At 46.9% G+C, this 26326-nt stretch overlaps 1 long non-coding RNA gene across 1 annotated transcript in view; it reads right to left on the bottom strand.

Annotated features, from left to right (window-relative positions):
• LOC141998630 (uncharacterized) overlaps nucleotides 1-26326 on the bottom strand; it is a 630544-nt gene that overhangs the window by 399293 nt on the left and 204925 nt on the right. Inside the window, exon 2 of the long non-coding RNA XR_012641872.1 lies at nucleotides 23510-23637. This is a non-coding gene — a long non-coding RNA (uncharacterized LOC141998630). The remainder of the gene's footprint in view (nucleotides 1-23509; nucleotides 23638-26326) is intronic.

Raw genomic sequence — 26326 nt, 5'->3', positions numbered from 1 at the left:
TCGCCAAAGTTCAGGGATAAACAGGGTAAAGCAAGACCCATATTGTAGCAATCTTCTCTTCATAGCCATTAATTGCATCCTGCTGGCATAGCACTTTCACATTCTGGACCGAATGTATGTCAAACACATTTCCCACTTGGTAAAGAAACGTTAACCTCTTCAGGTCTGAGACCCTGGCAGGGAGCCGGGTGGGATGAAAGCAACCAGGGGTCATTGGATGGAGTGAACCTCCAACTCATAACTGTCTTCCTTCACAAAGGACAGGGACTCTGCTGGGACAAACGCTGGTGGGAACCCGTTCCTGCTTCCCAACCTTCGGAGGATATGGTCCTGGCGGGGGATCTCCAGATGAAAGACTATCTATTTCCAGACCAAAGGCTCTTAGTTTTATTTTATTTTCAAAGGCCACATGAAGTCAGTGCCTGTAAAGGTGTTAGAAACAGATGGGACACCGTTTTCTGACCTCATACAGGGTACCCCACTTAAAATGCCATTAGAAAAGAGGAATAAATGCTTCCTAAAAGCTGCTGCTGCTCAATTCTTCCTTGCTGAGACTGGCACTAGACAACTAAAGGCTTTCTAGGGGTCAGCACCAACCACAGTGGGAAAGCTCTGGGCACTTTGAGGAAGGAGGATCTTGTGGCTCAAACACTGGTCTCTGACTCGGGTGAACTTGGTGCAATCCCTAGCTCTGTCAAACTTCTTTTGGGACCTTGGGCATTTTAACTCTCTGTGGTTCAGTTCCTCATTGAGGATCAAGAGGGGTTAATACTTTCTCTCCCACTCACTTCATATGAACTGTCTAGTGAGGCCCTGAGTAACTCATAGTAGTAATAAGAAAAGGAGGACTTGTGGCACCTTAGAGACTAACAAATTTATTTGAGCATAAGCTTTCGTGAGCTACAGCTCACTTCATCGGATGCATTCAGTGGAAACTACTGAATGCATCCGATGAAGTGAGCTGTAGCTCATGAAAGCTTATGCTCAAATAAATTTGTTAGTCTCTAAGGTGCCACCAGTCCTCCTTTTCTTTTTGCGAATACAGACTAACACGGCTGCTACTCTGAAACCTGTCATAGTAGTAATGTATCAGGATTGGGGCATGAGTTAGACTGTAAACTCTCATGAGCAGGAGCTGTCTTGTATTGATATGTATAATAACCATCGCACTACATGCTTCTCTTCTCATAGGTCTCAAGCATATTTCAGCATGACCAGCTAATTGCAAGAACAGCCTTTCTCAAGACCCATCTCCAAGCATCCTTGGTGCAAGTGCAGGATGGGTAAAGTCTGCCCACTTCCCCATGATGGCAGGGGATGCCCAAAAAGGTTATGACGCCATTTTGGCTCTCCCAGAGAGAAGATTAAACAGTGGAGCCAGTAGAAAAATGGTGAGTATTTTTTCTCTCAAAAAAGGGATGTTTTAAAATTTTCTGTGAAAAAATTTCCAGTTTTGTTTCAATTGAATAATCCCCCAAGATTTTAAGTTTTCAAAATCATTTTTGGGGGGGTGGGAGAAGGTTTTCTTTGGCTGGGTTTAGTTTTTATTCCTTCTCTTCCCCCACCCCCATCCCTTTTAGTGGCAAAATGGCAACAACAAAATAAAGCGGGAAGAGGCTCAAGGGAAAAAGGTAGGAGGAGGAAACAAGGTGGGGGAGAAATGTTGAAAAATCAGAAACCTTTGAAAAAAAACTAAAGTTTTCTGCACAAATGTTCATTTTGCCAGAAAAAAAGGCCATTTTTACCTGGGGAAAAAAAGCTTTGAACAAAAACTTCCAACTGGTTCCGTGATATAACTTGTGAGTCTTTTGCTTGGTGAAGGCCTGTGATCAACCGCAAGCTGTGACCCGGCATCCAAGCTGCAACCCGATACCAAAGGCAGCCCAAAGCCCTGTCACCACTTGTAAGCGGAACTTTATCACTCCTGGAAATACACAAGGTCCCTCTCTCTTCCCCCTCCTCTCCGAACGTTGTAATACGACTGTTTCTATGTAATATGCATAGCCAAAGCAAACACAGGTTTCTGGAGCCGGCTCTCAGATGAGCAGCTGCACAACAAAGCTGGCAACAGCGTAAGAGCCTCCTCCTCCTCGTCATCTTCCTGGTACGCCACATGTGTATGAGCGGAAGGGTCTCCCCAGTGGTTACATGTCATAAGAGCAAGTCCCTGACTCGCACATAAACTGATCAACAAGGCAGCTGTGTAATCCAGCAAGGCCTGAACTGCTGCATCTGAGAATGCAAATGAATCTCCATTTCACCACCTCATCCTCCTTGGCTGTAAGCCCTCATGGCACTGGTGCCCTAGTTAAGGGCCAAAAAGGGTAATTTACACTCTGCTACCCTGAGTTCCCCATGCCTTTTGAGTTAAATATGGCCTTCTCCTTCATTTCCTCTCCCGAAGCAGCTCTGCAGTGTTCTGTGTGCTATTCAAATCATTTCTGTGTTCCACCCCAGAGGTAGCTGCATTTCAGGGTAAAGCACATAAAGCTTACAAATCAGTTTGTAAAGTGATTTGGGATCCTTCCGGAGTCATGTCATTGCAAGAAGACAAAGCAAGTTCAAGGAAGGATGGGAAGCAGGTATGTTATTTTTTATTACTGAGCTTCCTCCAAAGGCATTTGACAGGAAGGCTGCTTTTCACCTCTTCCAAGGTTTGCTGGGCATGGACGAAAGGAATGGATTCAGCTGTCCATCATTTACTTACCTTAGCACAGAAAATGGACTCTCAGAGCACTGAACTCTTTCACAGATGACGGCCAACAGCTGTTGCATCCCAGGCTAGATATTTAATAATAAATCACAATGATTACAATTCTAAACAGCTAAATTTTCATTTTAAATGGTTGATATCTAAAGGCTTCGGAGCGCTGCATATTTAAAAGCAGAGTGTCCTGTCTCCAAATGGCAGCATAGCCCAAAAAACAAACAAGATGCAGGCATTGGGAAAAGTGGATGGGGGAAAAGGCAATTACATACAGAGGTGCTGAGGAGCCTACCAAGATCAACTCCTTGGCCCATCATGCTCCTGTGTCCTGTTGATGGCAACCCAACCAGTTGAGCTGTGGGGTTATAAAGTTTCGAGGAAGTAGGTTTGTGTTCCTGGGAAGAGACAAGCTGAAGACAGCTTTCATTTAAGTAGAAAAGTCTCTGAAAGAGGAGACTGAATGGCTCGGATGGCACCCCAGGTCTACTGAATACGGGCCCCGCTCAATAGCATAAGGTCAGTGAGTTGATGGGTATCAGTACAAGTCATTGTCAACTGCTGTCCACATCACAACTGAGACTTCCAGGCAGCCTCTGCTCGCAGTTTCACAGTCAACTGGACTGACGAACCAAACTTAGGACTAAATTCTGACTTCCAGCTGCTGAGCGGAGGTTCCCTGTGCTGTTCTGCTTGAACAGGGCAGGCAAAGATAAAATGGCTCAGAGGAGCTGGGGCATTGCAGCCAGTAGCATTCATTATGGCCAGTCAAAGCAGCAGCATATTCTGCCCCTTCTGGAGGCTGGCAGATCCAAAAGTACGGGGGAACGGATGTCTATGCGCTGGTATGGCAGATGATTCCTAAAAACCAAGTTAATAGCCTACCAAGCTGGGGCTGTTCCCATTGGTATAAATAATTAAACATTCATGGGGCCAGAGAGACACTAACTCTATATTCCATAACCACCGGGCCTGACTTCTCATAGATTCCAAGGCCAGAAGGGACCATTGTTAGGATCTAGTCTGACCTCCTGTACAACACAGGCCAGAGAATGGCCCCGAAAGTAACTCCTTGAGCAGATCTTTTAGGAGAAACATCCAATCTTGCTTTAAAAATGGTCAGTGATAGAGAATCCACCGCAACCTTTGGTAAGGCATTCCAATGCTTAGTTATGCTCACCATTAAAAATGGATGCCTTATTTCCACTCTGAATTTGTCTAGCTTCAGCTTCCAGCTATTGGATCATGTTAGACCTTTCTCTGCTAGACTGAAGAACCCACTATTAAATATTTGTTCCCCATGTAGATACTTGTAGACTGTAATCAAGTTACCCCTTAACCGTCTCTTTGTGAAGCTAAATAAATTGCACTCTTTGAGTCTCACTATAAGGCATGTTTTCTAATCGCTTAATTATTCTCTTGGCTCTTCTCTGAACCCTCTCCAATTTATCAACATCCTTCTTGAATTGTGGGCACCAGAACTGAACACAGTATTCCAGCAGCGGTCACACCAGTGCCAAATGCAGAAGTAAAATAACCTTTCTACTCCAACTCCTTGGGTGTGGGAGTCCCGGGGTTTAAGTCCATGGATTTAATCAGGCAGAGAAACTGGCTATTCTGAGCTCTCTCTCTCTCTCTCTCATATGTCAGAAATTCCATCCTGGACTTCAGGAACTTTTCCCAATAAAGTTGCATTGTAATTGGTACGCTCCCTGTGAAAAGTTTCAACTTCAACTAATAGGCATGTCCTGATGACAAACTGTTTTGTCAGAAATTTCTGAACAGCCCATTCTTTCCCCCACCTATGATGCAGCAGGGTCTGTTCTCCTCCCTGGAGATAACAGATACCTACCCCTGCAGTATACAGGCCCCTTTCTCGAGGTCGCAAGCCCAGGGCTAGAGCTACAATCTGAAAAACTCAGGCAGGGTTGCCCTTTCCTCTGATTCATTCCATATTGAGCACTTTATAAGCTTGTTAAAGACTCTCACAAAAATTCACAGGCAAAATAAATCTGAAAATAAAACAGAAAAACAAAAACCCATGTGCACTCAGATTAGAAAAAAAACAGTCCACGGAGATCCCTTTGAAGTTACTAAATTATCCATGAGCCTGTTTATGCATCAGCATGACTAGATACTGCAGGAACGCCCTCCGAACAGCTGTGATAAAGATAGACACCGAACTGAGAAGTGCTAGGAAGGGTCCTGGCATTGTCCTTGGCCTTCATCTGCATGACAAAGGGCCGCTCAATCTGAGTAGTAATTTATAGAACATCCCTAGGGGAAGCACTGTGGTTTAGGGCTTGATCCAGAGCTAGTAGAAAGGGGGTCATTAACTCAGTAGACTTTGGATCAAGTCCTGACTGGGTTGGCCTTTCACCTCTGAAGACCTGTTCCCAAATACTGGCTGGATTTTCCCAGCTAAAGAGAGCTTGGTGGCATTTCTTCGTTTCTGCTGGTATGCATTACAATCACCCCATGGGATGACACATCACACTGCTGGCAACTCATGATCTGTCATGCCCAGAATTACCTCTTAAATCTGGGCTGGGGAATAGAAGTCAAGACAGAGGTACACGCTGCATGAAGAATTCAACAGATGCTCTGCGCTAGGCAATCCCAGGGTACAGTAAATAAAGTTTAAATGAAGGAAATAGAGTGCACTTGAGTAGGGCAGGGTTGGTTCCTTCCTAATTTTTTTTTCCTACCAGGGAAAAAAGGTAATGTGATTTTTTTTAAAAAAAAGGAAAAGAAAATTTTGGAAAACGAAAGCCAAACTGTGTAAAACTGTTAAAAATCAGATTATTCCAAGTTGCATCCTATTGGATGATCTCCAGGGCTTTGCATCATTTACCAACATCACAAGCTTTTTATCTGTTTATCTAGGTTCTTATATTGGCATCATTGCTGAAGCAGGAAGGAGGAAGTGTGTTCTTGGGATTAAGACATAAGCTTTTGGCTCTGGATCCCTAGGTTAAATTTCTTGCTCTGCCAAAGACTTCCTTGATAATTATAGGCCACGTCTACACTACAAACTTCTGCTAGCACAGCTACATACGTCGGGGGTATGATCCCTGAACAACGTAGCTGTGCTGGCAGAAGTCCCTGCTGTCGATGCAGTTATGCGAGCAAAGCTGCATTTTTACCAGTATCGCTTGTTTCATTCAGGCATGGTGGAATGCGCTAGACTGGTAAAAGTACAGCTTTGCAGGTACCAGCTGTGCCCATGCTAGCCGTATAGCCAGTGTACCTGTATACCCATATCAGCAATGCAGTCCTAATGTAGACACGGTGTCCCTCTGGGCCTCCGGCCCCCCTCTGCAAAATGGAGACGATTAGAGCTGCTAGAAACAATGCCAATTTTTCACAGATATGGAAAAAAATTCTTCCTCCAGCCCTCGTTTCCCACCACATATTTAGAGAGGCTTTCAACAAGACATTAAGGCGAAAATTGAAAGATGTACTGTTTTAGAAAACCAAAAACTTCTCAAGGTTTTTTGAAAGCCAATGCGTGCGTGTGTGTCTGTGTGTGTGGTCATTAAAAAAAATTCAGTCTTCAGTTCTTGAAAATTGTAAATTTTAACCAAAACTCCAAAATTTTACCAAAATGTTTTCAGTTTCCAGCGTTGTTGTCAAAACACCAGTAATATTTTAACCAAGATGAAAATTTTCAACGCAGAATTTTTTCCTTTTGCTCAAAAAGCCATTTCCCCCCCAAAATAACCCGATGAAAAGTTTTGGGGGCAGCTCTAATAATACGTTCCTTGTCACAGGAGGGAATTGTGAGGACAGAGCCATTGAGGAGTGTGGAAGGAGCCAGATACTAACAGTGATGGACAGCAGTAATAAATACACGTTATGGGGCATTCAGATATTAGAGTGATGAGCACCCATGTAAGCAGGTAGCAGCCAAGAGTACCTGTCAAGATCAACTAGAAGCAGCAGAGACTCGAATCACTGTGCAACAAGGCACGACAGCCATGACCTGAGCGTAAATTGGCTCCGATTGAAAGAAAACTTTCTAGCACTGCACCTGGTAAAAAACAGAGCAGATTAACACATGCCTCAACCAGGGCTGTGAAGCTGGCACCGCTCATGATCACTAGGTTCCCTTTAATAGATCTATATAAATTACGTTTCCTCTCTTTTGAACTTAAATCATATCCAAACCCCCCATTCCCCCCTCCTCTCCCAACCAACAGCCCCGCCCCTTCGTTGGCTACATTGTTCCTGGATGCTTTTCTGGACCTCTCATGGTTGGAATTCCTACTGCATGACACGTGTGGGGTACCCGCCAAGGGAAGACTGGTGCAGATCAGTTCATCCACCCGGTGTCAGGGAATTCCTGACCTAGGGGCAGGAATAGGGGCTGCAGGGAGAGAGAGTGCTGTCCCCTGTTCAGGGTCAAGATCCCTGAAATCAACTTCCAGCCCCTCTCCAACTTTGCCCTTTTCCGCAGCTACTAGAAGCCTCCCGCTCCCTCATTGACAACTGACCACAATGCCCCTAGTTACTAAGATCCTCTTGCACCCCCACATGATCAACCACGACCTATTCTGCCCCTGAAAAAACCCATCCTGCTACTTTGAGCTGCTGAAATCTCTTACATGCCTTCAGGGACAGGCACACCCTGCCCAACACTCCTTCAACCTACCAAAACCCTCCAGTGACAAGTCCCGTCCCCCCCGCCCCTTCAGGGGCCAGAACTTCTGGATCCCCTGTACCAGGATGTCAGGTTCCAGGACCCCATATGGAGATCCAGGGCTCTTTTGGTGACTCCTCCTGGCAGCTGAAACCAGATGAGTCTTACCAGCAAGAATGTAGGCACCTAAACGTGTTTGGCCCTGATCTTCCATTGCCAGTCACCTCATGTAAGCATGGATACCAGTGCAAAATGAGGACAAAATGCTACCAGATCAGAATGGCAAGGTGCTATATCCATTCTGCTTGGGTGTAAATGATTTCACAAGGTGCAAGGGAGAATTGAGTGCTTTGTGTCACTCTTTGAGTCAGAGAGATCATAGAATCATAGAATATCAGGGTTGGAAGGGACCCCAGAAGGTCATCTAGTCCAACCCCCTGCTCAAAGCAGGACCAATTCCCAGTTAAATCATCCCAGCCAGGGCTTTGTCAAGCCTGACCTTAAAAACCTCTAAGGAAGGAGATTCTACCACCTCCCTAGGTAACGCATTCCAGTGTTTCACCACCCTCTTAGTGAAAAAGTTTTTCCTAATATCCAATCTAAACCTCCCCCATTGCAACTTGAGACCATTACTCCTCGTTCTGTCATCTGCTACCATTGAGAACAGTCTAGAGCCATCCTCTTTGGAACCCCCTTTCAGGTAGTTGAAAGCAGCTATCAAATCCCCCCTCATTCTTCTCTTCTGCAGACTAAACAATCCCAGCTCCCTCAGCCTCTCTTCATAAGTCATGTGCTCTAGACCCCTAATCATTTTTGTTGCCCTTCGCTGGACTCTCTCCAATTTATCCACATCCTTCTTGTAGTGGGGGGCCCAAAACTGGACACAGTACTCCAGATGAGGCCTCACCAGTGTCGAATAGAGGGGAACGATCACATCCCTCGATCTGCTCGCTATGCCCCTACTTATACATCCCAAAATGCCATTGGCCTTCTTGGCAACAAGGGCACACTGTTGACTCATATCCAGCTTCTCGTCCACTGTCACCCCTAGGTCCTTTTCCGCAGAACTGCTGCCTAGCCATTCGGTCCCTAGTCTGTAGCGGTGCATTGGATTCTTCCATCCTAAGTGCAGGACCCTGCACTTATCCTTATTGAACCTCATCAGATTTCTTTTGGCCCAATCCTCCAATTTGTCTAGGTCCTTCTGTATCCTATCCTAGATGAAGGGTGTGAGGCAGGAAGTCTTGCTAGAGGAGAGGAACCCTAAAAACAGCCAGCTTAGGCAGGAGCTGAAGCTAAGATTTATGGTTTGTTCTCTAAAGGGAAACCCCAGCAAAGTGGGTTTGAGTTTTGGACACTAAGCCAGCTCATGGGGCTGAGAGTTGGGTAAGGACTCTCCCTGAGATGTCGGAGACTCTGCCTTTAAGGGCTAAGCTTCTAGACACTGAGCCTGGGCGTGGTGCTGTGAAGCTCTCGATAAGCACAGTCACTTGGAACCAGACACAGAATAAAGCAGAGCTAAGTTGCGAGCACCTTAAGTATTGAGTGTTGACTGAACTCTGCCCATTCACCATCCCCATAATAACCTTTCCCCCTGCCCCCAAACAATCTGATAAACCCTCCTGAGTTCCCAACAAACAGGCACTCTGGAAACCTCGGCTAGACATCACACAGGGATGTCCCCCAAGAGCTGGTCTCTTCCCCCATCATGTTTGGGTGGGGGGGAGGGGCTGTTTTATTCCAGTTACCATAAAATGACAAAAATCTAGTCTTTTGGGGCCCCCTTTGTTACTCCTTACTGGGAGCTTCCACACAAAGTCAAACCCTTCCCTTCTCTCTCTGCTGATCCCAGTCACTTCTGCTGCACCACGCAGACCCAAGAAGGAAAAGAGTGTCTGCTCTGTGCCAGAGCAATATGACCCTAAGCCCCCTTTTCCCTGACACCACGGACCGCAGTGAGTCTGGCAGCTCTGGGGTTAAGCCACAAGATAGGCTTCAGGCATTCCTTTGCACTGCCTCAATGCAGATACCTCTGCGGCTACCAATAAAGAGCTTTAGCACTGACGAGCCTCGACATTAGAAGCAAGCTCAAAGAATCTAATGAACCTCTCTTCACCCCCCTCCCCAGCTCCCTACTGACCTCATCTACCAGCTGTTGATGGGTTCAGTCAAGCTAGCTGAGCTACCCACCAATCAAGTGGTGAACAAATGACCCACCAGCTCTCCCATCAGTCTCACTGCCTCCATCCCATCGGGTCTCTCAGTTTCCTTCTTTACCCATCTTCTCCCGAAGTGTTTTCTGCTCTGGATCTGCTTTGCAATCCCAAAGGAATACATGCTCGATTGGCCACACTCATTCTTGCTGGACACAGCTAGGACTGTGTGAAAAGGTTAGCAAAGCAGCTGGAAACTCCTGCCAGATTCAATATTCAGGTAATAGTGGCAAAGTATGCCCAGGCCAGTGACACCTCCTCACAAAAACAAGCAGGCAGATGTCTGAAACACCACTAGCTATTCCCATAATAAGCCTCTCCTGAATATAGATTGCCAGGCACGCTGAATCACGGGATGTGGACGAATGGCCACCAGGGACTAGGCTGAGAAACCCATCACATTCTTCACTGGTGGAAATGCTGAGACTTTGCAGAGGACACAGCCCTTGCCGCGTTTCAGTTGGAGCAAATCCCCACACTCAACCAAAACTGCCTCATCCTGCCGGGTTGCCGTTTGACAGTGCAGGCTGGCCCAAGTTTCCCTAAGCCATCTCCTCCCAGCCTCGCTAAAAAAGTCCCTGGACTCTGGTAAACGCTCTGGAGAAGATGGCCTGAGTCTGGGGTTTGCAACAAAACTTGAAACCAAGCGAGTTGCCCGGGTGACTTGGCCCAGCTGTGCTTTGAGAGTGGGCTCTGGCGGGAGGCCTCGAAACTGCTAAAAAGGGGCAGCCAAGCGGGAGGGGACAGATTCTCAGGATTTCAGAGAATTATCCTCCACCCTGCATACAAATTTTAAAAAGAGGTACAGAGGATATGTAATACCAGGTGGGCCCATTGATCCAACAAATCTGGCTTCCTGTACATTGCAGATTGTTCTATTCCTGACACTCCAGAGGAATGCAAAAAAATTCAAAGAAGACAACAAAGAGGGGAGTGCTGTACCCAGAAAGAGAATAATTCCTTCCTGACCCTTGCAAGGGTGTTCTGAAGCCTGACTTTTGATTACCCCTACCATAGTAAGTACAGCTATAAAAGATGAATGGACTATAAGGTGAATAGAAAGCTGTCTAGACTGTTGGGCTCAACGTGTAGCGATCAACGGCTCGATGTCTAGATTGTCGGGCTCCACAGCTAGGTATCAAGCAGAGTGCCCCAGGGGTCAGTCTTGGGGCCGGTTTTGTTCAACATCTTTATTAATGATCTGGACAATGGGATGAATTGCAGCTTCAGCAAGTTCGCAGATGACACTAAGATCGGGGGGAGAGGTAGATACGCTGGAGGGTAGGGATAGGGTCCAGAGTGACCTAGACAAATCGGAGGATTGGGCTAAAAGAAATCTGATGAGGTTCAACAAGGACAAGTGCAGAGTCCTGCACTTAGGACAGAAGAATCCCATGCATCGCTACAGGCTGGGGACCGACTGGCTAAGTGGCAGTTCTGCAGAAAAGGCCCTGGGGGTTACAGTGGCTGAGAAGCTGGATATGAGTCAGCAGTGTGCCCTTGTTGCCAAGAAGGCTAACATAATTTTGGGCTGCATTAGTAGGAGCATTGCCAGTAGATCAAGGGAAGTGATTATTCCCCTCTATTCAGCACTGGTGAGGACACATCTGGAGTATTGCATCCAGTTTTGGGCCTCCCACTACAGAAAGGATGTGGACAAATTGGAGAGAGTCCAGCGGAGGGCAACAAAAATGATTAGGGGGCTGGGGCACATGACTTACAAGGAGAGGCTGAAAGAATTGGGTTTGTTTAGTCTGCAGAAGAGAAGAGTGAGGGGGGATTTGATAGCAGCCTTCAACTACCTGAAGGGGGGCTCCAAAGAGGATGGAGCTCGGCTGACTCAGTGGTGGCAGAAGACAGAACAAGGAGCAATGGTCTCAAGTTGCAGTGGGGGAGATCTAGGTTGGATATTAGGAAACACTATTTCACTAGGAGGGTGGTGAAGCATGGGAATGGGTTATCTAGGGACGTGGTGGAATCTCCATCCTTAGAGGTTTTTAAGGCCCGGCTTGACAAAGCCCTGGCTGGGATGATTTAATTGGTGTTGGTCCTGGCTTTGAGCAGGGGGTTGGACTAGATGACCTCCTGAGGTCTCTTCTGACCTTAATCTTCTATGATTCTATGAAAGGCCCTGAGTCTGCTCCAGTCTTATGCAGGGATCTGCATTTGGGTTCCCTTTTGAGCGCAATGTGTCAGCCTGAGTGGCCATCGTAAGGTCAGCTGCCAAAGCAAAGGAATCTAATTGGTGCCTAGTCAAGTCAGTTACAACCACCCTCCCTTCAGCTACCAGCTTCTTGCTTGGTGTAACCACGCATAAGTGAAACCACAGAGCAGTTAATATGGGGAGCCAGGAAGAGAGATGTCCCGAGAGATCACAAGCCCCCAGATCAGTGGTGGCACTGTTTACTGTGCTACACTGATATATTTCACGGTGTGTCAGGGGCAAATAGAGGCCACAGGGGAAATTCTTTCATGTGGGATTTATGAAAGCCTGTTCACTCACCTCCTTAATCCTGCAGCAGCTACCCAGCATCTGGCTCCCGGCCCGCTGCGATGCACATGTGAGGCGGGGGGCAGATCACTGGAGATATCAGGGTGGAGCTTAGTGTCCATATTTATAAAGGCTACCCCAGCCTGTCTCTTTCTGGAATTACAAAGCTCTCTGGCGAGCTTCTGGGGTGACACCAAGTACCGATTTGTGGGGGCCGGGGGGGTCAGCCCCGCTGCCTGGGTTGTACCACTTCTACAGAAGGGAGGACTTCTGAGGGCTAGAGGACATCGAAGTGGGACTAGTCAAAGCAGTGATTCTCAACCTTTCCTTTTCCATGTGGGTATCTCCTCCCATCTAGCCAGGACCCCCATGGTATACAGCAACATGGGAAAGGCAGGCTGGCCATGACCCTCTGAGAGTTGGGACCCATCATGCTGAGCACCCACGGATTGCAGCTTGAGCAATGGCTGATCTCTAGTGAGGTGTGCTGCTCTCCCCACAACACACCTCCTCCCATCCCAGTAACAGAAAGCAGGGACAGGACAGCGGAGCAGTAAATACACCTCCCAAGGTCCCAAGTGATATAGACGCACAATTCACCCGTGGCCTAACTCCACTGAAACCAGGGGGATTATTTCTGGCCCACCAATAAAAGTGCTGTTGCAGGTGAAGGTTGTCTCATGGCTGAGGCGCTGGGGCTGGTTTCTGTTAGGTGCTTTGGACTCTGCCCTGCTGAGCTGCAGAGATCGAGTCACGGCCACTGGTTTTAGTTTCCCTCCAAAGCCGGCTCCTCGGCTTTTCCCCACAGCATGCCTATTAGACAAGGCCGTATTGCTCCTGCTCGCCTCCCCCGGAACACAATCGAGTGCGCCTACAAGGCAGAACAAAACAGTGACAATCGGTGACAAATGGACTGCACAGCATCCCCTGTCTCTGTTGCCACGGAGACATTGGCCAAGCATGGCCAGGCGATCAGGAAATGTCAACAAGGGATGGCACAGGGGACACAGGTGCTAGCAAATCAATACGGATCAATCCACTAATTGAACCTGCCAAGGCCATCAAGGGAGGGGGCAGTGAGAACTCATTTATCCTGCATGACAAAAGCCAGAGAGAGAAGCTACCAGAGCCAGCATTTGGCAGTGTAAACACGCCAAAGCTCACACCTCAGGACCTTTGGATCCTCTTGCACCTCTCAGCTAAAGCTGTGTGAAGCCAACTGCGTTTCAAGGGAGCTACCAAGGGGCGGAACGTGCCCCAAATGTTTCCTTTACTCCGTGTATCGATCCCATCCCCCAGCCGCCCACTCAGTCCACAGCTTGGTCATTATTTATTATCAGAGAGACGGGAATGAACTCTAAACCAAACACCCTTGGGTGCACAATCATCATTATTATTCCTAGCAGAGTTTTCAAACAATCGAACTTAAATCCTCCTATGGCTTCCGCTACCACAGTATCGTAGCACCTCGCACTCTAACCTAATTATCCTCACAACACCCTGTGAGGCAGGGAACAGCTGCTATCCCCATGGTACAGATGAGAAACTGAGGCACAGTGACACACAGAGTGATGAAAGACCCGCGGCTGGCTCAGGTCAGTGGACGTGTTATTCCTTGACTTTAGCAAAGCTTTTGATACGGTCTCCCACAGTATTTTTGCCAGCAAGTTAAAGTAGTATGGGCTGAATGAATGGACTATAAGGTAGACAGAAAGCTGGCTAGATCGTCAGGCTCAACGGGTAGCGATCAATGGCTCCATGTCTAGTTGGCAGCTGGTATCAAGCGGAGTGCCCCAAGGATCGGCCCTGGGGCCGGTTTTGTTCAATATCTTTATTAATGATCTGGAGGATGGTGTGGATTGCGTCCTCAGCAAGTTTGCAGATGACACTAAACTGGGAGGAGTGGTAGATATGCTGGAGGGGAGGGATAGGATACAGAGGGAACTAGAGGATTGGCCCAATTAGAGGATTGGGACAAAAGAAATCTGATGAGGTTCAAAGACAAGTGCAGAGTCCTGCACTTAGGACGGAAGAATCCCATGCACTGCTACAGACTAGGGACCGAATGGCTAGGCAGCAGTTCTGCAGAAAAGGACCTAGGGGTGACAGTGGACGAGAAGCTGGATATGAGTCAACAGTGTGCCCTTGTTGCCAAGAAGGCCAATGGCATTTTGGGCTGTATAAGTAGGAGCATTGATAGCAGATCGAGGGACGTGATCGTTCCCCTCTATTCAACATTGGTGAGGCCTCATCTGGAGTACTGTGTCCGGTTTTGGGCCCCACGCTACAAGAAGGATGTGGAAAAATTGGAAAGCGGAGGGCAACAAAAATGATTAGGGGTCTGGAACACATGACTTATGAGGAGCGGCTGAGGGAACTGGGATTATTTAGTCTGCAGAAAAAAAGAATGAGGGGGGGATTTGATAGCTGCTTTCAGCTACCTGAAAGGGGATTCCAAAGAGGATGGATCTAGACTGTTCTCAGTGGTAGCAGATGACAGAACAAGGAGTAATGGTCTGAAGTTGCAGTGGGGGAGATTTAGGTTGGATATTAGGAAAAACTTTTTCTATTGGAGGGTGGTGAAGCACTGGAATGGGTTACCTAGGGAGGTGGTGGGATCTCCATCCTTAGAGGTTTTTAAGATCAGGCTTGACAAAGCCCTGGCTGGGATGATTGGTTCTGCTTTGAGCAGGGGGTTGGAGTAGATGACCTCCTGAGGTCCCTTCCAACCCTGATATTCTTTGATTCTCTGACTCAGACTCACAGGGCCTATAGCATTCCAGTGTGAACATTCAGGCTGATGCTGGAGCCAGGCTCGAAGACCCCGCAAAGAGGGTGGATCTCAGAGTCCAGGCTCCAGCCTGGGCCCAAACATCTACACAGCAATTTTTAACCCCATAGCCTGAGCCTTGCGAGCCCAAGCCAGCTGGCCCAGGCATTCGCAGACTTGGTTGGTGCCGTGGGTTTTTTTAATCGCAGTGTAAAAGTACCTGAAGTGACCTGCCTTCCCTCTCTAGGAATGGCAAGCTGGTTAATGATATGTCCTTGGATCTGTACTGTGATCCATGAGACAATAAAATATACTCCAAACAGGTTAGGCTGGGGAAGAACATCTCTGACTATTAACACTTTGCACTTCCCTAATGCCCTCCAATCAGGGATCTTGGAGCACTTTTTAAATATTAATAAATTAAGTCCTGTGCTAGACGTAGGTCAGTGTCATTATCCCCATTTTGTGGATGGGGAAGTTGAGGCGAAGCAAAGGGAAGTGACTTGCTCAAGTGGTTCAATGACAGAGCCAAGAATAGCTATCTATTCATAAATACGGCGCTCAGAAAGACCGGCTCTTTTACCTTAAGAGGTACTGGTGCAAACACTACAGGGGGAGTATTGAATTAAACTTTTAGTTCTATTCTGTATAGTTTCTTACACCATAGAACAGGACCGTGACAAACAGCTCGGGAAAGGAGGCTGTTCGTATCTCTGAACAAAACATTGTGGTGGTTCTTTCAAAAGTTTACAGCTGAACAGTGGCTCAATACAGCTTTGACATTTTACTATGCAGAAGAAAAATGCTGATTTTCTTTTTTACTGGTTTACATTTAACACAGTACTGTACTGTATTTGGCTTTTTTTTGGAGGGGGGGGGTCTCTCCTGCCGCCTGAGTGCATGCTTCCGGTTCCAACTGAGGTGTGTGGTTGACTGGTCAGTTTGCAACTCTGGTGTTCGTAACTCTGCAGTTCTGCTGTACACGGTGTACCTTGGAGCCGTCTGAATTTTTTTTCTAAATTCAAAAAGCCGACAAAATTTTTACACTGAACTTTTGAATTTTGACCCAGCAAAAATAGGGAAGAAAAACTTTGTCTCATTTTGCAACCAGCCTTAGTTCCCATGAACCTCTGCAGCAACAGCCGTATTTGTTATTTCCTGGAAACGGCAGCTTGAGCTCTTCCGTCCACACACCCACTGATTTCGATGGAACCAGGGTTTGGCCCTTTATTCTTTCTCGATTCCAAGGTTCCCTCAGCAGGCTACACTGGTTTTCAGGAGAGGCACTAATGTCTGGGCACCTGAGTTAACGCAGAGCATCCAACATGCTGCATTTTGGTTGATTATCCTCCTCACCCTACCCCCGCCCCAAATCTAGGCGGGTGGGCAAGAAAGAGTTAAGTGTGCAGCTGCCAGCCCATGCAGTGTGGAGTTATGTTCAAACTGTTCCCATTGCCGCATGAAGTCAGCTGTCATTAGAGAACAAAGGAGCCCTGGAGCAGCTCAAGTTGTGTCACACTCGGAAGGCGCTCAGACTGCTCCCTGATTAGGATTTCTAAATCAGCCCCATCAAGACCCAAAGAATAAAGCTGCAGAACAATAAGCTGGCCACATTCACACAGCCAGCAGCCCCCTTCCATCCTCCTCACCTCCCCCCCCTTTTCCTCCCGCCATGGCCCTCAATGCCACTTCATCTCCAAGCCCCATTAAGAACCACAGTTCGCTCTGTTGCTTGAGCGATCGTCTTTCTTGCTGGGACCAGGCACCAAATCTCCACATCACTTGGATGCTTGGAACTCTGGATTCCTTGTTTTTTAGTCTATCCACCCCCTGACTTCATATCTAGGGGAAGAGACACACACCTCATGGCCCACTCTAGCCAGTTGTGGTCTGCCACATGATCATGCCAATCAGAGGAACATATTACGGAGGTGGATGCTCTTCACAGGTGGCCCTGAACTGAGGCCCCAGGCTTCTATTTCCATCAGAGCAATCTATCTACTTACAGGCCGCTTGGCAGGGCCAAATGTATCCCTGGTGTTAGCCCAGTGAGGTCAAGGGAGTTGCAGCAGGTATAACTTGAGCCCAGATGTTGCCTTATTGTGGCAATGCTCCACCCCTCTGAAGAACGCGTCGGGAACAAGCACCGATGCCTTCTGCAGGCTCCGCAGGTTAACGGTGAGTGCAATGCAACATTCGTTAACCTCCTCGCATGAGGAAGAGGGCTAGCAGCCGCTGACTGCACTAGCAAGCAAGAAAGGCAGCAGCCAGCCTCCTCCGTGTCTACCCGTATAACAGACATAACGACACACGCACCTGCTCCACAAAGTCCGAGAATCCTCCCCTGCTGGGCTCTCGGGGGACAACGATGACCAAGCATGCAGCCCCGCCAGTCATGGCCTTTCAGACTGTGCCACCTGCCTGTGTTTCCAGACAGGAAACTGACTGCCTCCCTGGGATCTTTGGTGGTGGCATTGGACAACGGAATCGGAGGCTCTCACCAAGAGATCAGTGAGATGACATGAGATCACATGGTACCAGGCTCCTTTACGGGAGGTTCACGGATGTTTGGTTTTCTGAATCATGACAGTAAGGTGCTCATAGGACTTTGCAGCAGGCATAAGCTGGGCAGGGGCTGTAGATTTCCTTCACACAGCTTTGACAATGACCTTTATCCTGACCAGAAGCAACTCCTGTTATTCGAGCCTTGGGCTCCCCTCCTCACACACAGCTCTGCTGATGCCCCTGAACTCTCCAGCCTCCCGCTATTCCATCCTGGACTCCTTACACACACAGCTCTGCCAATTCACGGCAGCCCTGGCCTAGGGTAGCCCTGCTATTCCATTGCTGGACCCTAACATCGGCGGTAGCAGCTATCCCTCGATACGAGGATGGTTTCTGCCGGAAGGAAGTCCCTGATGAGACTTCCGATGGCTGAGGAGTCCAATCCGTGCTGTACCAGTTTTTCCACATATTTGACAGGTGGTTGCTTGGAGAAAGCCTAACTGCTGGCCAGGAGGCTGTTCCCTTTTCTTCCTCCTCTGCCATTTCTCAGCCTCTTGAGCAAGGTGATTCTGTTCAAAACGGGCTGAGGCTTGATGTGTGATGCAACGCCACTGCAGTCTATTGCCAGCCAGCGCTTCCCAATTCATGGGGTCAATGCCTCCTTAGGATATATTCTCAGGACGTCCTTGTAGTGTTTCCTCTGTCCCCCGTGAGTCCTCTTACCATGACTAAGTTGAGAAAAGAGGGCTTGCTTCAGAAGACAAGTATGAGCCATCTGCATACAATGGCCAGCCCAGCAAAGTGGACGTTTCATAATCTTCTCCTCAACACTGGTGATGTTAGCTGCAGAAAGAACGCTGGGATCGGTGCGACGATCTTCCCATCTGATACAGGGCAACCAGCTGTCTGTGCTCAGGAGGGACCCAGGACTGGGGTGTATTGGCAGAGTTGTGTGAGGAGTCAGGACTGAAATAGCAGGGAGTGTTGCAGGTCAGGATTAAGGTGAATTGCAGAGCAATGTATGCGTGAAGCTGGCATGACCAAGTCCTGTGTTTATCTAACACATACCATTAACCAATCGCATTCATGAACATAGTGACACACAGAAGTACAAGAGACATCTCTTCCATATAGCTGCTAAGATGTATTTTCCTGTCTGCTCAGGGTGAAGAGATTTCCACTGACATGTGTTTCTTTCACACTAAAAGGACGGTCATGGATGCAGAGAAGAGGGGTAAGCAAGGTTTTGCTCTCCTATGCCAGAGTAACATCCTCAGGATCACACCCTTCTCTCCTGCATCCATAACTGCAGGGCTGGGGAGAGGCAGAGAGAAATGCCTTTGGGCGGGAGAAAGGCAGGCAGCCAGCAGGTGCAATGAATAAACATCTCTGCAGAAATCAATATGGAAAAAAATTTGTGGATATCGGTCATTCCCTCCCTTCCCCCAGCACAGTCCCAACACACACACAGGCAGACATACACTAATCACAGTGGCTTTGGCCACCATATGACATGGCCAATCAGTCCGAGGGAGGGGATTGAAGGCACGCCTCTTCTTTCACGCCAGGAAAGGATTTTCATTTCTTGAGAGCACAATGAAAAAAAAAAAGCCAATCAAGCTGGGATCAGCTGTGGGCAGGGCTGCTGCGGATCTGCTTGTCCCAGAGGGGGGTGCAGGGAGACATATTTGGCCGTGTGGGAAACCCACAGCCTCAGCTTCTCACACATTGTTCTCCTCTTCAGCTCCCCCCCCCCTCCAACCAAAGCCGTTAATGCCACAAAAGATACTTTGCCCATTGTGTGATAGACAGCTGAGAGGATAGAGTTAGCCTGACACAGCTTTACTGACTCTCTAGAGAGGGGATGGAGCAATCAAAATGGAGAGTTTGATGCTTATCATACAAAAGAATTAAATCCAGTTAGGCCCCTTTCTTGCTAATCTAGGACTGTGGGGGGTTAAATATGGTTACATTTTCATTAGGTACTAATAGCAAAAGGGCAGCTAATGGCAGCATGGACCGGGGTATTGTCATACTGATGGCTCAGAAAAGGGCCACTCACCATTACAGCACCAGCCCCTGTGCTGAGGCATGCTCAGAGTGGGAAATTGTGTCACACGGCATTGTGGGCTGGTGAATTCCATCAATGGGAAAGTCATGTTTCCTCCAAGGAAAGGAAACAAGTTAAAATGGTCAGGGACAGGAGGGGAGGGTGGGAAGTGGTTGGGCAGGGGTGGGGGAAGTGAGAGAGAAAAGGACAGCAGAGGAGATGTCAAGTCTGTATGGCCAATTGCATCTGAACCTTTAGTATTGCACGCCGATGGCTACTCTATGACACAAAATGCTCCTATCGGTGTTGGCAAAAGAGGCCAGCATGGGCTGTGGGAGCGGAAGATCATTTTTAAAAGATTAATTGTGGGTTATTTTGGAGGGGGGAATATCAGCGGTTGCATGCAGCACTGTGGTTAATGCGCAGAACTCCCTGAATTCTATTGCCACTTCGTACGGGCTCTCAAATCCCAGTTAGTTAACTAGCTAGACGGGTCTCCGATACAGAAGGAAGCCCCCAGTGTGTTTGGTGCCTCCTGTCTGGAATGTTTGCTACCCAGTTTAAGCACTTGTAGGACACCCAAGATACCAGGGTGAGAGGAGCCTTGCCTGTAATAACTTTCAGTTCTGCCACCAACTTGCTCTGATCTTGAGTAAGTTACTTATCCCTCTGGTGTTGCAATAAATAGGATAACAGGATAGTCTTTACACACCTCACAGTGAAAAGGATGAATGTCCCAAAGGTACTTTAAGCTCCTCAGCTGGAAGGGGAGTAGTTACCAACAAGCCATTGTATTTCACATCTGAGCACTGATTCAGGAAGGTACTCGGGCAAGAAATGCCTTGGTCCAGAAAGTGAGCTAGCCTCCAGGCCAGTACACCAGAGGCATCTGATTTGCAGGGGTGCCCTGCATGTAAAATTAAACAGGGAGGTCTGGGTGAGCATGTGGAAAGGGGCACAATAGTATCGAAAAAGCATTCAATCAAGATCCTAATTGCTGTTTTCCTGCAGCCAGACAATGAGCAAACACTTACAGCCTGGTTGTCATTTTCAGTTAAGAGAAAAATAAAACAAGAAAGAACAGAAGTCAAGTCTACAGGATAGAGCACACAGCGTATTCCCTGGGTGACACTGGCACTGACCCATACACAGGAACTGAACACACAGCAGTCCGTAGAGATTTAAAGGTGCAGTACACAGAAAACAAGGCCATCACAGTTATGTACCTAAATCCATCACACTAATCCTTCCAGAAGGATTTAGTAGCACATCATTTTAGCTGTGACAGGTAAATCCCAGACTGGAGTCCCAGAATCATTTGAGCTGAAAGTGGGTTCATAAGTGCCGACCACTTGAGATACTTACAACTAGGAAAGACAAAACACGGGACAATGTACAGCAGGGAACAATTCTGTCGCAGTCTGCTGAGGTGATACGCTAATGGCCTAATAGCAGAGCTGGTGGGGAAATGTATTTTAGTGTCCAGACAAAAATCCAAAGAAATGATTTTTTTTCAGTGAATTTGGGGGATTATTGTTGGAAAAACTGAACCATTTTCAGGGTTTTTTAGGAAAACGTTTTCTTGCCAAGGTTTCTGAAATGACCCATTTTTCACCTTAAAAGGATGCTTTGATGAATCATTTCTGACCCGCTCTAATAAGTCTTTTCCTATCCCTCATTCTTATTATTCTATTGAGCTGGAAACTGGAGATTCAAAAGAGAAGTGGGGTGAGGAGGGGAACCAGCCCTGCGGGTTTGACTCACCACCTACATCACACTGCTGCCCACAGATTATACTGCACAGTGTAACTAAGAGAACCTCCGCTGTGACTTTAGGTCATTGCTTTCATCCTCTCCTGACCCATCCCCAGTGACCTCCTCAGCAGATGGGGCTATTCTTCCTGCCTTTTATCCCACTCATGTGACAGGCTGCAGCACAGCAGCCTGCATGAAAGGAAAGGGGCTTGGGTCAGCATTTCTGGTTCCACTACCGGAAGGATGCCTTAGCTTCTGTGTTCATCCCAACTCAAGCCAGGGGATGGCTACTGACTAAGCCAGCAAAGGAGCAGGATCTGTGCTTGATATGATGAGTGCATTCACGCTGGCAGATCTGTGCAATCCATTCTCTCCATCTAGTACGTGGTAATGTACTAGGGGAGTTTAATTCTTCTGCAGACCTCACTTTGCCAGTACCTTTGGGTCCAGGCCCTGATCCTGAAGTGCATAGCGCACACAGGTGGATTGCTGTGCTGGCACCAATCTCCACTGACACACACGCTAGTCCCTGAAGGATTGGGGCCAAAGCGATGGCACGACTGGATGTGTATGGGATTCCAGGAACACCAAGGAACTGAGAGAGTCGCGGCACCTGGGCACAGAATATCAGCGTACGTAACACAGGTTTCCTGCATCTGATGCAATCAGAACCTTCTCTCATAGCCTGTTACACTCAAAGTATTTTTTACAAATACTTTAGATAAGAAAGGTTGGATCCAAAGAAGTCAATGGAGAGATACCCTCTCACTTTTACATGCTTTGGGAATCAGGCCCTACAAGAAGATAAAGGTGTAATTCAGAAACAAAGTGCTCACACATTCTGACCACAGGAAAAGCAAAGTTACACAAGAGTGAGTCATGATGAAGCAGTCACTAACTGCAGACAAGAGAAGAAATCAGATATTGGTGGTACAGTGGAGAGGATAACTGCCTTCAAATACGGAAGCCAGTTGCTGGCCAGCACAGTGTCAGGGGCAGTGTGATTTAGCAGCGAGGGCAATCGACTAGGAAAATCAGGAGACATGAATCCACAATGGAACTGTGCTACTGACTAGTTGTATAACCATGAGCAAATCACTTTCTCTCTCTGTGCCTCTGCTTTTCCTCCTGTCTTTTATTTGGCTTGTCTATTTAGACTATAATCTTCTTCTCTGATGGCTCAGTGCACAATCACAGTGACTGCACAATAGGGCCCTGATCTCCGTTGAGGCCTCATCACAAAACTCCAGGAGCTGAGGCTTTAAGGAAAAACATCAAATATTGCAAGACTCACAACAAAATCACAGTAGTTAGACAGAAAACAAAACAAAACCAGCATTGCCATTTGAAAGAGACACACGGTTGCAATCCAGACCCAGAGTTTAGATCTGGAATTTTGGGACAAACTTATTCCTACCGAAAAGCGTAACTGATACATATTATGTACCAAGTTTACATGGGCTTGATTCTTCGCTGATATAAATCCACATAGCTCAGCTGGAGTCAATGGAGTGTCACCAGTTCACACCAGCAGAGGACCTGGCCTTGTGTTTATTATTTACCATAAAATAATACATTACACTAAAGGCAAAAACGTTTGCAAGATTTCATAAAAAGGTCAGCACTTGCATTTTTTGTTGTTGCATCTTAAGCCTCTCTAATACTCTGGAGTTAACTGGCATAAGTCCCGGAACTGTGGGAGGGAAGGGGAAGCAACTAGTTTATTTCACTCAATCTGATAGCTTCAAATAAATAAATTAATTAATTAAATAAATCCAAGCACAACAACACAGCAGCAATGGCGGCTGCTTTTGAGGGGAAACTACCTTCTGATTCCTGGCCCTGTCCAAAAATTACAAGCAGTCTCCGCAATTATGAGAAGTAAAAGATTAAAAAGCATGAGGCAAAGTGCATTTGCATGCTAATAGCTCCCCTTGGTAGTGCTGCCAGGCTGTATCCAACAACAAAGCAGAAAACTTTTCTACTAGAGAAATATTAACCCTTGTGGTCACTTCTCCCTTCTTTGCCCCAGGGTTTTAACACCAAGGGATAAATTCAGACATGTTCTAAACAGGTCCAGCAACATCACAGTCAAAGGAGTTTCCACCACTTACACCAGTGCTTGACTATGGCCCCCAGAGTTTGAGTCCTCAAGTCTCAGCTGGCTTGGAGGTTCAAGGGTGAAACTTTGCTTACTCACGCCATCCCCTGAGTAGCCTTTAATGGGCTGGGGGTGGAATGGGAGGGGGGGATTGTGTTCTTTAAATGGGAAGGGTTTCACTAGCAACTGGTGTTCCAGTAAAATGCCTTCTAGGTCCTTACTAGCTGTTGCAATAACAGGTTTCAGTTTGATTCAGATAGCACAGGTGGGCAAGTTACCTGAAAGCCATAAACAGGAATCTCCCACATCCGCTCTCAAAGTGTAACTTAAGATTTAAGCCGATCAGGTGGAGGGGGAAGGGAACCTGAGAGGCACCACCTTTGCACCACCCAGAGTAGGATTTCACCTGGAAAAAAAAAAAACACTTTCTAAACATGAGCTGACAAAAGACCCTTTGAGCAAGAACTGTGGGCACGCCAGGCAAGAGAAGCAACTGCAAACCCAAACTAAAGCTTTTCAAACTTAGAAAGCAGGGGCAGCTAAAGACCAAGGGCTTGATTCGCCTCTCATTTATAACTATGTAAATCAGGAGTCACTCCACTGAAAGTTAACTGAGGGTGCTCAGTCCCTCTGGAAAGCAGCCCACTTTTATTTAGGTGCCTAAATTTAGGCATCCAAACTTTGACCTTCGCTGTTTTAGTCAGTTTCTCTAGCCCCCTGCTCTACCCTGTATTCCACCCCATTTGTCAAGATCCATATTACTTGCCTTTCTCACAGCCCTGTTGCATTCCAAGCTCATTTCTAATCTGCTGTTCACTGTCACCTCTAGCTTTCTTTTGTCATACCAACTCCCAAGATGCTTCCCCCTATTGAGTTTGGGATTATTTCCCCCTGCCAGCGTATTGACTTCCACTTTTCCTAACAGAATCCCATTTAGCTATTCTTTGTTCACATTTCTCAAGTATCTAGGCCCCTTTATATTATCCTTTCTCTTCTGACATATCTTCTCAGCTCCTCCCAATGTCATCTGTGAATTGCATTAGCACGCATGTTAAATAAAACTAGTTTTAACAATGGGTATGGATATAATAGGAAAAATGGTAGAATTGTCACTAAGAGGGTGTAACTAACCTCAACCTTTGTCCTGATGTAGACACAGGGTAACACCTTTTACCTCAATCTAGCTGGTCAAGGTCAATCCTAGGAGAAGCCTGGAGTTAATCTGAAACAGCTAAATTGGGATGACCTAGGAAAAAGGTCAAGGTTAGCTACTATGTGTTTACCTAACATTGATCATTTCTCCTAGTGTAGGCATATCCACTGGTCATTCCAGTATCTTCCCTGCAACTTGATAGATTGCCATTTATCAGAGCTGTTTATTTGTGGACCTTTAACCCATTTTCAGACCTCATGACAATTTCCCCAGTCCAAGCCAGTTTAAATTAATTTTCAAGTAATATTTTGTGCCATAGCCTGAACATTCAAATTCAATCACTTATCTGCATTTACTTTCATTTGCTGTGCTAACTTGGCTATTCTATCAAAAAAAAAAAAAAAAGTAATCACGTTTGTACTACAGTATTTGTAAACCCAGATCCATTGGCTCCACCTCTCCTCACCCCTTTTCTACTGACCACCACCACCACCTTGCAGATATCTGATCACAGAATGGAAGGAAAAGGAGGTAGAGGATAGCTAGAAAAGGTGAGACACTTTTGCTTACACAGACAATCAAGGCAATCAAGTATGATGGGAAGGGATATACAAGAAAGGATGAAATTACTCTGCAAAAATATTCATCTTGGTATTGTTGGTTCAGATGGATTTTGCATCTCCCCCGCCCCTACCCAACTTTGGTGTTTAAAATGCAGACAAGCCCCCGAAGCTCAAAGTGAAATTCAGTCCAAACCTCAGAGCTCTGCCTGGTTTCTAACTGAAACCAAAAGCCAACCCAGATTCACCCAGAACTCAACCCACATTCACGACCCTTGGCACAGGTCCCTCTGAAAGGTTCAAAAGCCTCAGCGAATCTTGCCCTAGACTAACGTTTACCATGGTGGGGTGAGGATGAACTAGATGGTCACCCGAGGGCCGTTCCAGGCCTACGTGTCTATGACTCTATAAGCTGCAAATCTCTCTATGACATTTCTCATCAGTGTTCCTGATGTTGCCCACGCAGATCCAGGCAAATGGAGCAGTTGCCGAGCCAAATTCTGCTGTTGGCTATGTTGGCATACATCCAGAGCAATGCCATGGAAAGCAATAGGGTTACTCTGGATCACCCTGGTGTACACAAGTGCAGAATCAGCCCCACTGTCTACTAGCCTGAGATAATTTCAATCCCCAGGCTGAATAAAGCAGGGGGAGGGATAGCTCAGTGGTTTGAGCGTTGGCCTGCTAAACCCAGGGTTGTGAATTCAATCCTTGAGGGGGCTGTGGGTTGGACTGGATGACCTCCTGAGGTCCCTTCCAACCCTGATATTCTATTCTATGATTCTGCTTTTGTCTCATTTCTCAGCTCCCTCCCCACATTTGTCTCAACTTTGGGCAAGCTCTGTTTTACTTTCAAGACCTGACTGCTACCCATTGTGACCTAAGGAGAGACAGGGTGATCTCCTCAGTCTCAGAGGCTTCAGACAAAATTTAAAAAGCATTTCCTTAACCAAGGATGCTTCAGGAAGGTGGGTGGCAGGCATTTCACAGTTAACCACACAGCGAGCCTTTGAGTGGGTTTGCAAATGAGATAAAACAGCCCTCTGAAGACCTTTCAACGTGACACGAAGTTTCAGAGTAAATACAGAAGTGACACATTTGAGGAGCACCCTGCAACAAAGGATCCAAGTGGCGTAAAGGGCACGTCCAGAGCTTGCTATAGAGAAAACTTCCTAAATTTATATTTAAATCCACAGGGGGATTTGTAAGTTACAGGCTGCAAAAGAGACAGGCCTTTTTTACTTAGAAAAGGCCTTCAGATTCTGTAAGTCTGCAGACTATTTCACAACCTAATCATTTTTAAATAGTGCGTATAACAGCAACCAACATGAAAAAGACTCAAAATCAAAGTAGAACAGCCACTTTCCAAGAGGTATCAATCC

The sequence above is a fragment of the Natator depressus genome, chromosome 14, assembly GCF_965152275.1.
Source record: "Natator depressus isolate rNatDep1 chromosome 14, rNatDep2.hap1, whole genome shotgun sequence".
Classification (NCBI taxonomy): domain Eukaryota; kingdom Metazoa; phylum Chordata; order Testudines; family Cheloniidae; genus Natator; species Natator depressus.
Note: the sequence above shows the minus strand (reverse complement) of the source record. Positions and strands in the feature narration are given on the sequence as shown.